General features: G+C 42.1%; 1 protein-coding gene across 3 annotated transcripts in view; it reads right to left on the bottom strand.

The window, feature by feature from the left end:
• Positions 1-17370, bottom strand: part of CMKLR2 (chemerin chemokine-like receptor 2) — an 86539-nt gene that overhangs the window by 34920 nt on the left and 34249 nt on the right. For all 3 annotated transcript variants that reach the window (XM_067740879.1, XM_067740878.1, XM_067740880.1), the window contains one exon: positions 14807-14958. The gene's annotated coding sequence lies outside the window, so the exon portion shown is untranslated. The remainder of the gene's footprint in view (positions 1-14806; positions 14959-17370) is intronic.

Below are 17370 nucleotides of genomic sequence, written 5' to 3'. Positions count from 1 at the left end.
GAGAACCAATGCTCCACTACATGTGGGGGATTGAAGTCAGGAGGCTCTATGAAGCCGCACGTCAGAGAATATAGCCCATTTATTAGCAAATTGTCAGTACTCACTCAGTGAGACTGGAAATGAATAAAGCTGCAGGAGACAGAGTAGCCAGGAATCAGAATGCAGAGATTAGGACTGGAGCAGGAACCAAGAGGAAAGTAAACCGATGTGGAAATAGGGCACAGCGGCTGGAGGCAGCAGTTTTGTCCTGTTTGGATGTTTCCCCACATGGGCCTGGGCAGAAGTGTTAACCATGAAGCAAGAGCCTTCCTGTGATCATGACCTGACAAACCACTGGGGCTGACGGTGCTTGTGGCTAACTGGGGCTAAAGTGTCCCTCTGAGGCACACACTGCTGTTGTTTCAGGGCACCCTTTATCTTCTGCTTTACTACCCTTACTGTTTCTACTTCCAGCTCAGAATCAGAGAAAGTAGAGCAAAGTATCACCAAGAGCCTGCAATTTTTCATCTTTATCCTCCCATCCAGAGCCCACCTTCTCATTTGCAAATCTAGAAAGCTGTTTTCTCCCTAGGCAACTTTTATTCAAAATAATGTGTTTAAATTTATAACTATTTTGCATTGAATAATTTAAAATTATCTTTTAAACGAACAGATCAGCAAATTATCTGAAATGTTTTCACAGTGACGTCTTACCATACTGCTTAAAAAGGACCACACTCCTCCATGTCTTGACACATTGAGGTGGAACACAGGAAGTAAAATCAGTACAGTGGTCTTAATACAGAGGTACGCTGTCAGACACGACTTATGATATTTAGGCATCCTGAAAAATACGGTTTATGGCTGGGTTTTATTTCAGGTTCTCTCTGCTTGTCATTGTCTTCGTCTATTTTGCAATCGTGCAATAGTCTCCTCCAGAGAAATACAAATGAATTGTGTCTGATGGAACGCAATCAGTTATTGCCCTGTAAATACCGACGAGTTCTGCCAGTTTTGTAACTGTTTATAAATCCATCTCAGCATTCCTGATGGTCTACACATTTGTGAGACTGTGAATTCTTTTTACCCATTGTAACATCTTCTTTCTTTCTTTTTTTTTTTTTTTTGCGGTTACGCGGGCCTCTCACTGCTGTGGCCCCTCCCGTTGCGGAGCACAGGACGCGCAGGCTCAGCGGCCATGGCTCACGGGCCCAGCCGCTCCGCGGCATCTGGGATCTTCCTGGACCGGGGCACGAACCCGCGTCCCCTGCATCGGCAGGTGGCCTCTCAACCACTGCGCCACCAGGGAAGCCCCCCATTGTAACATCTTAACTGATTCTATCATTAATAGAGTTAAATAAAACCTTTGAAACAGGTTAACTTTATATTTGTGAGTCATGATTTACCTGTTTTTTAAAAAATGGTCTTTTAATAGGCCTTTAGTCTAAAAGTATTAGTCTGACCTTAGGAGGACAAATGAGTAGGGAGAGGTGGTTTTTTAAAAAGTGTACATGAAGTTTTTTTCTGGCCCACTCAATTTCCAAAACCTAAATTTACCTTCCACTCCTAGGATGATGATGGAACTGAGCATCGGGACAGGGGGAAGCACTCATTTAGGGGAAAGGGGTGGGGTAGGGCTGGGGGGCTTGGTTTAAGTGCAATACCAGGCAAGCAGGGAAGGGCTGAAGGAGAGAGAATTCTGATCCCCCCCCCAACATTTGTATTGCTGAGGCAAATTCTTTCTTTAGGGATCCCAGCCTCTTTTCCCTGCATCCTTCATTCCTATCTGCTCTCTTTAAGGCCATATGTTAAAGCCAGGCCCTTGATATGACTGCTGGAAGATTAATACACTTGTTTGACACAGCCAGGATATTAGCACAGCATTCAAATATGCGCAGCTTTCCTTTTCTCTCTCTCTCTCTTTTATTTTTTTTGCAGTCAGACTGAGGCCTCTTAATCCCTTCAGCTGCTACTCAGAGGAAGGGAGTCCAGCCAGTGTTCTAGCCACACCAAACTCCAAAATAATTGGTTAGATATGGCACTTTGCCTGATCAGCGCTGCAGCTGGAGAACACAGAATGCCTTCCTCGGCCTGAGGATGGATACACTGTCTGCCTCACCGAAGAGGGATGAAGAGAAGTCCCAGTACTATCTGATCGGCTCCTGCCCTTGCCTCAGCTCTCCCTTGGGATAACTAAACCCATCAGGGTGTTTATGCAGAGTGGACTTTTATTTCTACATTCCCTTCTCCAGTCCTCCCGGTCTGTCTTCTTTCTCTTCCGTCCCCTTGGTTAAAATTTCCTCTTCCCTACCAGTCCCTCCTGACCACGTGCTTCGACGTAATCCAGAAACAATTACCATCCTTTCTGGGTAGTATTTTATGGTGGTTAAGAATGAGAGCCCTGGGGTCAGACAGGCCTCAGCTTCTAACTGCAGTGCCACTTATCACCTACCTGTGTGGCCTTGGGAAGTCAGTCAAAAGCTCTAACCATCAGTTTTTCCATCTGTAAAAATGATAACAGGGACAATAATATCTACTTTATCGGGCAGCTGTGAGGAGGAAATGAGGCAATGGAGTGAAGCTCAGTGTCGGACACAGTCATCTCTTATGACTATAACCTTCTTCTCAGTTTCCAGTCTCCTATTTCCTATTTTCCCTCTGTTTCTAGTGTACTTCTATTTCCTATTTTCTTTTTTTTTTTTTTTCTGCAGTACACGGGCCTCGGCTCTGGACGCATAGGCTCAGCGGCCATGGCCCACGGGCCCAGCCGCTCCGGGGCATGTGGGATCCCCCCAGACCAGGGCACGAACCTGTGCCCCCTGCATCAGCAGGCGGACTCCCAACCACTGTGCCACCAGGGAAGCCCAATTTCCTATTTTCTTATTTGTAGGTACTACTTCACATTTTTCCCCTCAGTCCAACATAGATACTGATGAGGTTCAAGACATGCTAGCCCCAAATATGACACCTTGGCATATGGAATAGTTTTTTTTTTTTTAATTATTTATTTTATTTTATTTATTTTTGGCTGCACTGGGTTTTCGTTGCTGTGCACGGGTTTTTCTCTAGTTGCGGCGAGCAGGGGCTACTCTTCTTTGTGTGCACGGGCCTCTCATTGTGGTGACTTCTCTTGTTGCAGAGCACGGGCTCTAGGTGTGTGGGCTTCAGTAGTTGTGGCTCATGGGCTCAGTAATTGTGGCGCACGGGCTTAGCTGCACCGAGGCATGTGGGATCTTCCAGGACCAGGGCTCGAACCTGTGTCCCCTGTATTGGCAGATGGATTCTTGACCACTGTGCCACCAGGGAAGCCCTGGTACAGTTTAAACTGAAGAAATATGAGAAACAACGGGTACAGGAAGGATTTCTGACCTTCCCCTGAGTCAGGACGTGAGATCCTCATGTGAGAGGTGCCCTCTCCACACCCTTAGGAAAGGAGCATCTTTATCTCCAAAGAAGGAGGGATGCTGAGAGGAATCTGAATGAACAGGCCTTGCTAAGTTTCCCCCAATTTACCACCCTTAGCACATACCCCTTTTGTCCTATCACATTTCTCAATGACTCCACTTTTCATGCAACCTAGTACACATAAAAATACTCAGGTTTGGGTTTCCCTGGTGGCACAGTGGTTGAGTCCGCCTGCCGATGCAGGGAACGCGGGTTCGTGCCCCGGTCCGGGGGGATCCCACATGCCACGGAGCGGCTGGGCCCGTGGGCCATGGCCGCTGGGCCTGCGCGTCCGGAGCCTGTGCTCTGCGACGGGAGAGACCACGGCAGTGAGAGGGCCGCGAACCGCAAAAAAAAAAAAAATACTCAGGTTAAACTATTTCCTCGGGTCTTCATTTTCTTACGAAAGCTCCTATGTCATGTAAAACTTTTATTTAAAAATGTGTATGCCTTCCCCCTGTTAACCTGTCTTTTGTTATAAGTGCCCCAGCTGAGACTTTAGAAGAGGAAGAAATGATATTTTTTTCCTCCCCTGCATTAGCAAATCAATGACAGTGGTCACATGTACCATATTTTTTGATTACAAGCAACTTCAGTTTCTTCATTTGTGATCTGGGGAGAAACACCATCAGTAAACCATTGTAAGGCTGTTGTAAGAATTAAACAAGATAATGTATATAAGTGCCTAGCACAGTGCCTGGCTCCTAGTAAGAGCTCAGGAATTGTGTTGTATCTCACTTTATTAATCCTTTCATTAGGGTGTATTATGAAATAATTCACATAACTAGCATATCGCTTTGTTGAAAAGTAGGGAATTCTTGGGCTTGCAGCTAGTTTAATGATCACTGGCTCTAATCAGAGAGCTCGTTTGATGATATTATTTGTAATTAGTTTAGATATCATTTTGGACTTACGTTTCATCCTAAAAGAAAACATTAGCTGAAAGATACCACTCTGAGCAACAAAATAATGGTTTCCTACTGTTACAGTAAAGCTACATTACGCTCATTCCTTCCTTTCCAAAGGGGGACATTTTGACCCTGTGATAATGTTTTACTTAAAGGAGTTTATTTTATTTTACATCAAATGATTCATGTAGATGAGTTCATTTCTTGTGATGAAGATGGAAACGAAGTAGCTGAGCTTCTTGCTGTAATCTCACTGACTTGCTGTAATCCAACTGGCTAGAAAATACAACAATTGTCTGGCTCAGAAAAAAATAAAATAAAACAAAAAACGAGCTTTCCCAAAGAAATTCTGTTTGGGCATTCTCTTCAGTTTGATGAATGAGTGTTTACTGAGCTTGAGACAGTGTAAAAAGGAAGAAATGGCCTTTTAAAAAAAATTTACTTATTTATTTTTGGCTGCTTTGGGTATTCATTGCTGCGCGCGGGCTTTTTTTAGTTGCAGCGAGTGGGGCCTACTCTTTGTTGTGGTGCACAGGCTTCTCATTGCAGTGGCTTCTCTTGTGGAGCACGGGCTCTAGGCATGCGGGCTTCAGTAGTTGTGGCACATGGGCATCAGTAGTTGTGGCTCACGGGCTCTAGAGCGCAGGCTCAGTAGTTGTGGCACATGGGCTTAGTTGCTCTGCGGCATGTGGGATCTTCCTGGACTAGGGCTTGAACCCGTGTCCCCTGCATTGGCAGGTGGATTCTTAAACACTGCGCCACCAGGGAAGTCCTGAAATGGTCATTTTCAAGAAAATTATTGAAGTGCACTCAGTGAATTTGAGCAGATTGCATTTGACGTGGCTTGAAAATAGATGTAGGTTTTAACAAATCAAGCTTTTGTTTAATTAAGACTGAAATAAAATGAGTGAATATTCTTGTAAATAATCTAATAAAACATTAAAATGAAGAGACACTCTCCACAGTCATCTCCACGCCTGCCCGTGTTCTGGGGGATAGAATACATTTCTGAGGAAATCTGAGAATACCACTTTTATATTGTGTTTGGTATATTATAATTCCTCTTAAGAGATAAACAGTTTTAGGTGTATGCTGAAGTTCCCCCTTCCTTATTCAATCTCTCAAAAACCAAAAAGCAAACCAAGGAGAAACGCTATGCTTATACATGAAATATCATTCCAGAGCAAGGCATCTCTCCCAGACAAGGAAGGAAGAATTTAGTCATTTTACTATCTTCTAAGTTTTTCCATCATCTTGGTTGGTGCATGTAAAGAACTGAATTAAATACATTGTGTGTGTGAGTGTGTTGATAATGATAAAATCACCCCAGAGGTGAATGGTTTTATTTTGGATAGAGTTAATGAAATGAAAGCCCATATGGGGCAGAATGACAATCAAACAGAAAAGTCATGTTTAGTATTATCTATACAGTTGGGTAATAGAATAAACAATTTGTTTACACTTAGTATTTCCCGTAAAGTAACCAAACGATTGATTTGACTAAGCTCTTATTTCCTGAACTTGCTGATGGTTTGGTATTAAGGAGAGAACCACCATTTCTCCTAAAGGGTAAGCTGTGTTTTTAGATATTACTTTCCTAATGAATTCTTGCCTGATCTCTACAAGCCTATCCCCCAACTTATTTCAGGGTCCCTGCTCTACACTCTTCACACAGAATTTTTAGTTATATATTTGAATGCTTATCTGATGAATGTCTCTCCTCCACCAGCATGTAGTTTTGCTTACCTTATACTCCCAGAACCTAGCACAGTGCCAGGCAGAGAATAGAGCTCAATAATATTTATTGACTAGAAGAACAGCTATTCAGTGGGTTTTGATAAAAGGCATTCATGCTCACGGGCATCGCAGCAACTAACATTTATTTATATTTGTCTGAGAAGGCAAAGGTGAGTTTGGGAAGGAAATTTAAGCTCTTAATTACCATCAAATCCATTAGGTCTTGTTCTCAGTTCCTCGTCTTATTAAAGGTGTTAAAAGAATGTTGCATCTCACTCCTTAGAGATGTATTAAATCTGTCTGGCCACTTAATTAGACCAGGACTTTTAAATGACAACAGGTCCCACTTACAGGGAAAGATGATGAGGTTTTTCTCTAAACTATTATCAGGAGCAAATTACTTCACTATAAACCAGTTGTCTAATAATGTATTACTTATAATTAAGACCAGTTTACCTAATACATGCAAAATGAGGAAGCAAATACCAAGCACACCTAAGTATATAATACCTTTTAACACATTACAGTAATACGGTAACACCTCCTGAGTACTTGTTAAGTACGCTACAATGCTAAGCAACTTTACATGCATTTTCACATTTCATTTTCACAACAACCCTGTGAGGTACTATTATTATTTCTATAAGGCTAAGAGAGGCTGGGCAATTAGCAAAAGTGGTGAAGCCCAGGCAAGACTTCTGGGTCTGTCTGACTCCAGGGACTTCCTTCTTAATCCTTGTACACAACGTCTCTGTAGTAATCATCTGTTAAGGTGTTCATCTCCCTTGCTTAACGTGAGAGCCTTAAGGCCAAGGTCTAAGTTTTACTCATCCTTGTATCTCAAGTACAGAACAGAGTGCAGGAAACATAATAGGTGCTCAATAAAAGTTTAGTGACTAAAAGAGGAAGTACTTTCTTTCTTTCTTTTTTTTTTTTGTGGTACGCAGGCCTCTCACTGTTGTGGCCTCTCCCGTTGCGGAGCACGGGCTCCAGACGCGCAGACTCAGTGGTCATGGCTCACAGGCCCAGCCACTCCGCGGCATGTGGGATCCTCCCGGACCGGGTCACAAACCCGTGTCCCCTGCATCAGCAGGCGGACTCTCAACCACTGCGCCACCAGGGAAGCCCCAGGAAGTACTTTCTCATCCTCAAAACTATAGTATGTTTAGTATAGTTTTAGTGTTAAACATAGTTAACTATATAATGTGCATAAATAAAATACACAAATCAAACAAATACTTATGTAATAAAACAAATCATATATGAATATATCTTACTGTTTTTGTTAAATTAGTAACCCATATTTTATGTTGAAGCATACGACATTGTCAAGGTCAAATAACAGCACTTTTATATGGTATAACTTCATTAAAAAAAAAAACCTATGTCAACTCTTAGCTACATAATTAAGCAGAATGCTCCATTACCAGATGTTTTCCACTGAAACAGAGGTTTATCATTATAAACTGCCCAAGAGAAAGTTTTATGAAAAATTAAGGGTGTCATAGCTATAAGCACTTTCTTCTAGGTCTAATGATCTAATTTCATATACAAATTATTTTTCATGCCCTTAGGTCCTAATGAAAATTAACCCAGCTCATATTATTACACTTGGCTTTGATTCTCTCTTTTCTAAGCTGCCAGGTTGCATACCTCCTTGCAGAAGTCCTTCTTCATGAAGTTCTCCCTTTTTGGTATTAACTCTGCCTTTATCCCAAGCCCTGATGCACCCCCTAGTGTTCCTCGAACACTTCTATAATTATTATATCTGTGTATAATGATCACTTTTTGTTGAATGCTGGGGTCTGTTATACACGATTGTGTAAAGCATTTATAATGGAGGAACTATACTGAAAGGGAGCAGAATATGCCACCCCCAAATATGCCACTTTGGCATGTTAATATTTTGAATTAAAATTACTTGAGAAACAGCTGGTACAAGGACACTCTGACCCTCCTTTGTCCTCCTGAAAGCAGAAAATAAATTTCCTATGTGAAAGGTACCCTCCCAGTATCAGGAGGGTAGAAGATATCCTTATCACCAGAAATAGGGAATTTAGGGCCAAGAAGGCTGTATAAACAAAACTTGTTACTTCTTCACTAATTTACTACCCCAAACCCAAACTTCTTTGTACTGTCAATTCTTCACAAATTTATTGTTTCTTTGTCTAAAAGGTATAAAATTTGCCTGCCTTGGTTACTTCTTTGACTCTTTTATTATATGGACTCCCGTACACATGACATTAAATTTTTCTCCTGTTAATCAGTTTGATGCTAATTTAATTATTACACCAGCCAAAGAACTTAGAAGGGAAAAGTTTTCCACCCCTACAATACCCAACTGATTTGGTTATTATACTAAGTGACTGGCTGGTTGACCATGGACTGTTCTTAAATAACTTTTTTGTTTCTTGCATAAAAAGAAACACAAAATTAGAACTTCAGAGGGCTTTCAAAGCACACAGCGTAATCTTTGCTTCTGCATGATTCCTGAGCGAAGACTATGACCTCTCCTTACTGAATTCTTCATATGCTAAATTTTATGAAATAAATTACTTTCTTGGTTTCACCATGCTTTGAACTTTGCCATCTAGTGATTGCATTTTTGTCAGCAGTACCAACAAGGTCTCATGTTTTTGGTGTTCTAACTTAGTCCATCTAACCCCCTGGTGGGCCTGAATTCTTTTTCTACTCTACTTCAGTATTCAATTTAAAAGCTACACCCTGGGACTTCCCTGGCGGCGCAGTGGTTAAGAATCCACCTGCCAACGCAGGGGACACTGGTTCGAGCCCTGGTCTGCGAAGATCCCACATGCCGCGGAGCAACTAAGCCCATGCACCACAACTACGGAGCCTGCGCTCTAGAGCCTGCGAGCCACAACTAGTGAGCCCGTGTGCCACAACTACTGAAGCCTGCACACCTAGAGCCCGTGCTCCGCGACAAGAGAAGCCACCACAATGAGAAGCCTGCACAGCACAGCGAAGAGTAGCCCCGGCTTGCCGCAACTAGAGAAAGCCTGCGCGCAGCAACGAAGACCCAGTGCAGCCAAAAATAAATAAATAAAGACTCCGAGCTCCCAATGCAGGGGCCCCCAGTGAGGGGGGCCCAGGGTCAATCCCTGGTCAGGGAACTAGATCCCGCATGCCTCAACAAAGATCCCGTGTGCCGCAACTAAAGACCTGTCACAGCCAAATAAATAAATAATTTTTTAAATTAAAAAATACAATTAAAAAAATAAAAAATACACCCCAAGCAAAGTCCACTTGAGAATTTCTTGGTCCTAGTTGGGTTAGCCTGGCTTTGAGTTGCACCTATATGATCTGGCTTGGTTAAATCCTGAAATACTGTATGTACATCAGCAACACTGGTATTACAGGTTTTCGGGACATAATGAGAAACTTAAATGCAGAATTTAATTAGGCATGGATTTCCTAGAGAACAGAAATAACACAGTGAAAACTGTAAAGTGCTATGTAAGTATATTTTTATTGTAACCTGAAAATTTCCCCTGTTGACAGTGGGCACAAATGGGGTAGTATTTAGAATTTTAATTCAGGATTCATTAAGGTGTCCCCATTGGCTGATGTAATATCCACTATGTTTGCCCAATAAAGAGATCATACTTGAGAAGAGTTCACTGAAAAGTATTTCCAGGGCCTCCAGAAGATGCATTACATGTGTCTGTAGACACGTTTGCTCCTCTTGGGTACCACGACTCCATCAGGTGTGCTGCCAGAGTGCTGGCTACTCGCCTTGTCAAAGCTGGCTAGAGATTGGGGATGAAGTGAGGGCAGTGGGCTAAATTCGCTTCCATTATATAGATCTTTTTTTTTGTTAGAGGAGACCCAAAATAGGCCTGCTTGTGCCCTGATGTTTTAGTGGAAACAACTCTGCATTTTTTTTTTTTTTTTTTTTTTTTTTTTGCGGTACAAGGACCTCTCACTGCTGTGGCCTCTCCCGTCGCGGAGCATAGGCTCCGGACGTGCAGGCTCAGCGGCCATGGCTCACGGGCCCAGCCACTCTGCGGCACGTGGGATCCTCCCGGACCGGGGCACGAACCCGCGTCCCCTGCATCGGCAGGCGGACTCTCAACCACTGCGCCACCAGGGAAGCCCAACTCTGCACTTTTAATTGCATGCTGCTCTTACACCCCCTCTCCTCTCAGAGGTCATAGGCTGTTCTGGGATCCCCCTCCAGCAAGTTCTTCCACAAGCTTCCTCAGGCCAAGAAGGACTTCTGGTGGGTACACTCCATCAGTTGCTCAGTCAAGTCCAAATCTTGTCATCTCACTTTGACTCATGATGGGACACCAGTACCCACCTCTCTCACTGTGTCACCTCTTGCATAAACTGTTAACTTGCATACTCGCATCCACCTCCATCCCTCCCTTTTCTAAACTCTATATCCTGTAAGTATTACATAGGTTTTTTTTTTTGTTTTTTTTTTTTGCGGTACGCGGGCCTCTCACCGCTCTGGCCTCTCCCATTGCGGAGTACGGGCTCCGGACGCGCAGGCTCAGCGGCCATGGCTCACGGGCCCAGCCGCTCCGCGGCACGTGGGATCTTCCCAGACCGGGGCACGAACCCGTGTGCCCTGCATTGGCAGGCGGACTCTCAACCACTGCGCCACCAGGGAAGCCCAGTTTTAAAACTTTTTAGTTTAATAACTTAATTATGTCTCCCAGGCAGCACAACTCTAAGCTTACTGAGGGCAAGAACTTTCCATTAAAATCCTTGTGTCCTCTCCTAGCAAATCAGCTGATGGTTCAATATTTGCTTGACTGAATGTGATATGTCAGATGGTTTCTCTTAGTTAATGATAAACAAACAACCTCCTTCACCACCCCCAAAATGGAAAATAGCAAACTTCCAAAACAAAACAAAACAAAATTTAAATCATTCAGAAAGCCCTAACATACCTTCTTTATTTGATGTGATAAATTCCTTTATCACAAGCAAATTCTTTATTTGTACTCATCCTGCAAAGACTTGCTGTGTGCAGTGTTTCACACACTCGAGTTCACATGGGCTGGTTGATTGCGTTTGCTGAACAAGGGGCCAATGAGACTAAGGTTGGACGGTTGGCTCTTGCCTGGGTCAGTATGCTTCACACAGAGAGAAACTCTTCCAGAGGCAAAGCCAGGGTCTATTTAACCCCTGCCCTTCTACCTTCTAATGAATCATCTTGCCCATTATATTCATTAGGCTGAAGGAAGGACTTGCAGATAATTTCTAGCAAAAAGTTTGTGCCTGACTTATATTTACTTTGTTCCTACTGACACCAGTTTCTTTAACAATGAAGAGCATTTTTCATCTTATTTGGGTATCTTGGAATAATCAGAACATGCTATGACAACTGAAGAATATGAAAACATAGAATCTGAATAAAAGATTTGTCTCACCAAATACTTATTAGGTACCCACTGTATGTGCTAGGAACCCATTATATATAGCACATTGAGCAATGACTTAGTAAGCAGAGGTTGAAAAAAGGGGAAGGGGGTGAGATTGGAGTACTGGAAGGAACCTTGCCCGTCAGGTTTATTTAAGAGGAAAGGAAACTGAGGCCCATGAAGCTTGCTCTGCCTCAAGCCATGAAACAAGTTAGAGGCATAGTTGGGATTAAGCTCTGGGGTGACAGACGGAAGCAAAACAGCAAATATAAAGATATTGTGGGACCACAGATTGGGGGCATGTTTGGAAATTGTCCAATTTAAGATGATGCTGCATTACTAACCTTCATTTAGCTAGTTCTGTTTTTTCTATCTTTAAAATTTTTATACTATCAGTTTTTATTGTGGTCTTGGCTTTTACTACTTTCATTAGAAGTTTAATGAGGCAGTGGGGGTGGGGGACGGATGGATTGGGAGTTTGGGATTAGCAGATGCAAACTATTACATGTAGGATGGATAAACAACAAGGTCCTACTGTAGAGCACAGGGAACTATATTCCATAGCTTGTGATAAACCGTAATGGAAAAGAATATGAAAAAGAATATATACATGTATAACTGAGTCACTTTGCTGTACAGTAGAAATTAAACACAAGGGGACTTCCCTGGTGGTACAGTGGTTGAGAATCTGTCTGCCAATGCAGGGGACATGGGTTCGATCCCTGGTCTGGGAAGATCCCATATGCCACGGAGCAGCTAAGCCTGTGAACCACCGACTACTGAGCCTGTGCTCTAGAGCCCTCAAGGCACAACTACTGAGCCCGCATGCCACAACTACTGAAGCCTGCACACCTAGAGCACGTGCTCCACAACAAGAAAAGCCACTGCAATAAGAAGCCCACGCACCACAACAAAGAGTAGCCCCTGCTCGCCACAACTAGAGAAAGCCCGCGTGCAGCAACACAGCCAAAAATAAATAAATAAATGAACTTAAAAAAAAAAGAAAAAAAAAGAAATTAAACACAACATTGTAAGACAGCTATACTTCAATAAATCTTCTTTTTAAAAAAGAAGTTTTATGAGGCAGGAACCTTTACTAAAGTTAATGCCACCAAAGAAACCAGGTGAATTAGAACTGAAGACCCCCCACCAGATTGAGGGTTTAACTTTTTGTGGTTTATATGAAAATTGAGACCTGAAGAAAAAAGTAGATGGGACTTTTCAAAATTTTGAAGTTTTAAAATTATACAAGTAATGAACTATTAGAGAAAATTTGGGGAAAAAAGAAGAGCGATATCATCTGAAGGGGTCCAGCATATGCTACTGTGGCATAAAAATTATTTTGAGCAGAAGGCATTTGAGGTCCCAAAAGAACTCAATTGTCATAAATCCCCTCCCCAGGAGCAACAAGGAAAGGTTGACTCATCGCCGTAGATGAGAAGTCTCACAAAAACTATCGTATCGTCTATCTATTCTCCTAAAGCCCATTTATATTTCTAAGAAGTCATTTGTTTTCCCATAAGTCCCCTTTCTCCCTCTCCCCTTCCCTTATTAAGAAGTCACTTGTTTTCCTGTAAGTATCTTTCTCTCTCTCCCCTTCCCCTTAAGATGGTATATAAGCTCCAAATTCTAGCCTTCCCTTTGAGTCACAATTTTCTGTGAACTCCCCTATGTATGTTAATAAAAATACATGATTAAATTTTGTTGTGTTATCTCTTGCTAATCTGTCATTCGTTAGTTTAATTCACAGGCCTTCAGAACCAGAACTTAAGAGGACAGAGTAAAAGTTTTTCCTCCCTGATATACCATCAGTTCACTATCAGCTTAACACAACCATTTTCAATTTTGCATATTTTTCTTCAATTTTTTCAAATCCATTTACTTTTTTACATAATTATAATTATTGTTAGTATTATGAGTACTCATCCATGATGCTATATATCCCTCCAAGTTATAACTTAATGACTACTAAATATTTCCATTGAGATAATATACAAGATGTTTCTTAACTAGCTTTCTAGTGCAACCATAGATTTGGGTTGCACTAGAAAGCTATTTGTTGCATATCTGTTGGATATTTAGATAGCTTCTGACTTTTTAAAATTATAAGCAATTTGGAAAAAAGTCTTTTAGCATAAAACTTTTTCTTCTTTTAAAATTACTTCCATGAGTTAGCTTCAACTGCTGTAGCCTTTGAAAGGGGAATGTTGGGTTAAATAGCTATCTCTCCGGGAGATGACAGTGGTAAAGTAACACAGAAAATGTATGACCTTCTTTTATAAACTAAAGGACTTAAGTCTTGGGTAAAATCATACATAAAGGCCGTGAAAAAACTTAAAAATCATTTAGTGTTTGGAAGAAGTGCAAACATGATGAGAATTATTTAGAAAGAGGAATTATTTGAACTAGGTAATTTGAGATTCGAGAGCAGTCCCTTGAATTTTTCACGAAACAAAACAAAACATACTAGTGGATTAATTTAGCAACAAGTTTGTGGAAGCTTGGGTGAACGAGTTTTCTTTTAAGTGAGAAGGGCCAATTTAAGAGAATAATTGCTGGTGAAAGTTCCGTTATCAAATTTTCATTTGGTTTTCACTAGCTTTCATTTGGAGGGAAGGATAAACGATCAGACAAAAAACAGTTATCTGACTACCAAAAGAAGAGTCAAGTTAGCTGAACCTTTTCTTCCAAGTACTTGCCTTCAATTAGCCATTTGTCCTTCATTAGATGAGCCCAGATACCAATTATTCTAACAGGCAATTGATTAGGAGATTTCAAAAAACGCAGCAACAACAAAGAAATGTTTGTTTTGAAGAGCCACAAGCTATTCATTTTAAAAAGACAGGAGAAAACCAAGCCACATTACAACTCAATTTAGAACTTTTTTCCTGCCTTGTAATTGAAGGAGGGCAAAGTCAATTTTCATCTTGAGTACCATTTCCTCCTACTCGATTTCACTACAGTGGGCTTTCCACTAATGATGTTTGACATTTCTGAGTCAAGACTACATTTATGAGTTGTAATTTGCTAGGTAAAAGCTGAGGAAATGACTGAAAGTTCATTGTGCCCTCGCAACCCCTACCCTACCAACCTCCTCCTGTTCTCTCAGGGTTTTAGATTTAATCACAGCTGTTGTAAACCCTGTTACACTCTTCCTAAACACTTTTGACAGGACCAAAAATATGAATCTGCACAGAGAGCTTTTCATAAACTATCAGGAGTCCTTTTCCTTTTTTGCCAGCTGGTAGTTAGTCCAAATACTGCTTTATAAATAAATCATCTGCAGGCATCCTCATCAGGTCAGTTCCAAACGCGGCAGTTCAAAGAAAACAAGAAAGCACTTACCAGTTAATTTTCTGCGAGGAGAGAAGCTTTTGTGATGTGTGGTGTAACCTCCCTGCTCCAGAATGAAATGGAGAGTGGTTTTCAGAACAGCTACGTTGGACACTCTTCTCCCAGCCTCCTCGTTTGGCTTTTATCTGGCTTTTGAAATGACACTGTAGAGGAGAATGATGTTGGGTTTCACTTGAATGTGGTTCTTCACTTCCTATCCTACCCTCCATAAAAATTCATCATGTATTCCAGGAGAAAAGTAAGCAATGAACACACTGCACAAATTCTTTTACTCAGCGTGTACACGTGTGTAACTGAGGTTTGTTTTTTGAATAGAAATCATTACTGTTGGCTGCAGTGCCGCAGGCTGAAAACCAGTGATGGGGGAGGCACCAATCCCTCCTTTGTTTGGGTGGACTTTTGCTTATGAAAAGTCAATTTAAATTTCATTCCAGACTTCCCTGGTGGCAGAGTGGTTAAGAATCCGCCTGCCAATGCAGAGGACACAGGTTCGAGCCCTGGTCTGGGAAGATCCCACATGCCGTGGAGCAACTAAGCCCGTGCACCACAACTACTGAGCCTGCGCCCTAGAGCCCACGAGGCACAACTACTGAGCCCACGTGCCACAACTACTGAAGCCCGCATGCCTAGAGCCCGTGCTCCACAACAAGAGAAACCACCGCAATGAGAAGCCCGCGCATCGCAAAGAAGGGTAGCCCCCACTCGCCGCAACTAGAGAAAGCCCGTGCGCAGCAACGAAGACCCAATGCAGCCAAAAATAAATAAATAAAATAAATTTATTAAAAAAAATTTAATTCCAACAATGGGATGAAAAGAACCTTAGAATGTCAAAGGAGAGCTCTTCAAATGCACCAGGGCTCATTAGGAGAGAGATTTTATTTCCTGGGTTTCAGTGTATTTCTGATAGGGAAGAATCAGAATCACACCTTAGTTAGGTATGTTTTTTTTTTTAAATTTAATTTAATTTTTTTAGACAGCAGGTTCTTATTAGTTATCTATTTTATACATATTAGTGTATATATGTTAATCCCAATCACCCAATTCATCCCAGTTAAATATGTATTTTAATTTTTATTTCTTTACTTAGGTGGGTTGAGAATTTTCCAGGCTTTGAGGAAATTAAAGGTCTGATTCTTAGCTCTCATCTTATCTGTGGCCCTGGCAGATGAAGGCATGTCTGTATACCTGAAGCAGGACTCAGAATTCAGAAACTCACGGGGTGAGATGTGTGGAGGCCGACAGGAAGCCAGCCTTGATGCGGCTGACTTGTCCGTCTGCAAAGCTAATGTGATTTTCATAACGTCTAACGTCAGCTTGAGAAACTGAACATTATTGGGTCATAAAACGTTGTTAGGCAAGCTAATTGAACACGTTAGCTGAGCAGCCAGAAGAACACACAATTTGCATTTGTCTGCTGTGAATGCTGAGGGCTTAGCAGAATGTGCCACTGCAAAATATGCCTCTTCGGAGAATAAGAATTATTTTGAGCTGTTTATTTTAATGAACTGCAGGCATAGAAGAAGCTCTGAAAACAGAATAGAAATTACGCATTTGTAAAGGGAAATTTTACATTTGTAAAGAAAATTTACATGAGAAAAGGGATCTGTATCAGGAAGACAGCTATTATACTTCTTCATCTGAGAGACTTACCTGCTTGACCCAGCCGCCTTTGTTTACCGAACATTTCCTCTTTTCACCTTCTGGTGAATTGCCTTCCTGGACCTTTAAGCCCCAGACCCCATCCCTTTCCTTAGCTCAGGATGGAATATAACCCTCAATCTTCTGGCCACCTTTTAAGTGGGGCTCCTGTATGTATATAATTTAAAAAACTTTTCCTCTAGGGCTTCCCTGGTGGTGCAGTGGTTAAGAATCCGCCTGCCAATGCAGGGGACACGGGTTCGAGCCCTGGTTCGGGAAGATCCCACATGCCGCAGAGCAACTAAGCCCGTGCACCACAACTACTGGGCCTGCGCTCTAGAGCCTGCAAGCCACAACTACTGGGCTGCGTGCCACAGCTACTGAAGCCCGCATGCCTAGAGCACGTGCTCCGCAACAAGAGAAGCCACCGCAATGAGAAGCCCGTGCAACAAAACAAAGAGTAGCCCTTGCTTGCCACAACTAGAGAAAGCCCCCCGCGCAGCAACGAAGACCCAACACAGCCAGAAATAAATAAATTAATTAAAAAAAATGTTTTTTCCTCTATTATTCTGTCTTTTTTACAGGGTGGGAGTGGGGTACTTAGCCAGGAACAATGAAAGGTAGAAGGAAAATTATTTTTCCTCCTCTAAAAGACAAAGTCTAGAAAATCGAAAGCAGCGATCTCCACTGAGGGTGGGGTGGGAGCAGAGCAGAATAACCCTGGGGGAGGGAGTGGGTACGCTTCTTCAAATTACAAATATCCCTCGGCACCGTAAGGATGTACACTCGCCCACGTTTGCCCCTAGTCCCTTGATTCCACAGAAATAATCACTATTAATAAACAAGGCGTATCTTTTGTCAGTGTTATCTGAGTTGGTGAAGGAGGTCATAGTAAACCATCTGCTGGAGGTGATATC

The sequence above is a fragment of the Pseudorca crassidens genome, chromosome 6 (assembly GCF_039906515.1).
Source record: "Pseudorca crassidens isolate mPseCra1 chromosome 6, mPseCra1.hap1, whole genome shotgun sequence".
Classification (NCBI taxonomy): domain Eukaryota; kingdom Metazoa; phylum Chordata; class Mammalia; order Artiodactyla; family Delphinidae; genus Pseudorca; species Pseudorca crassidens.
Note: the sequence above shows the minus strand (reverse complement) of the source record. Positions and strands in the feature narration are given on the sequence as shown.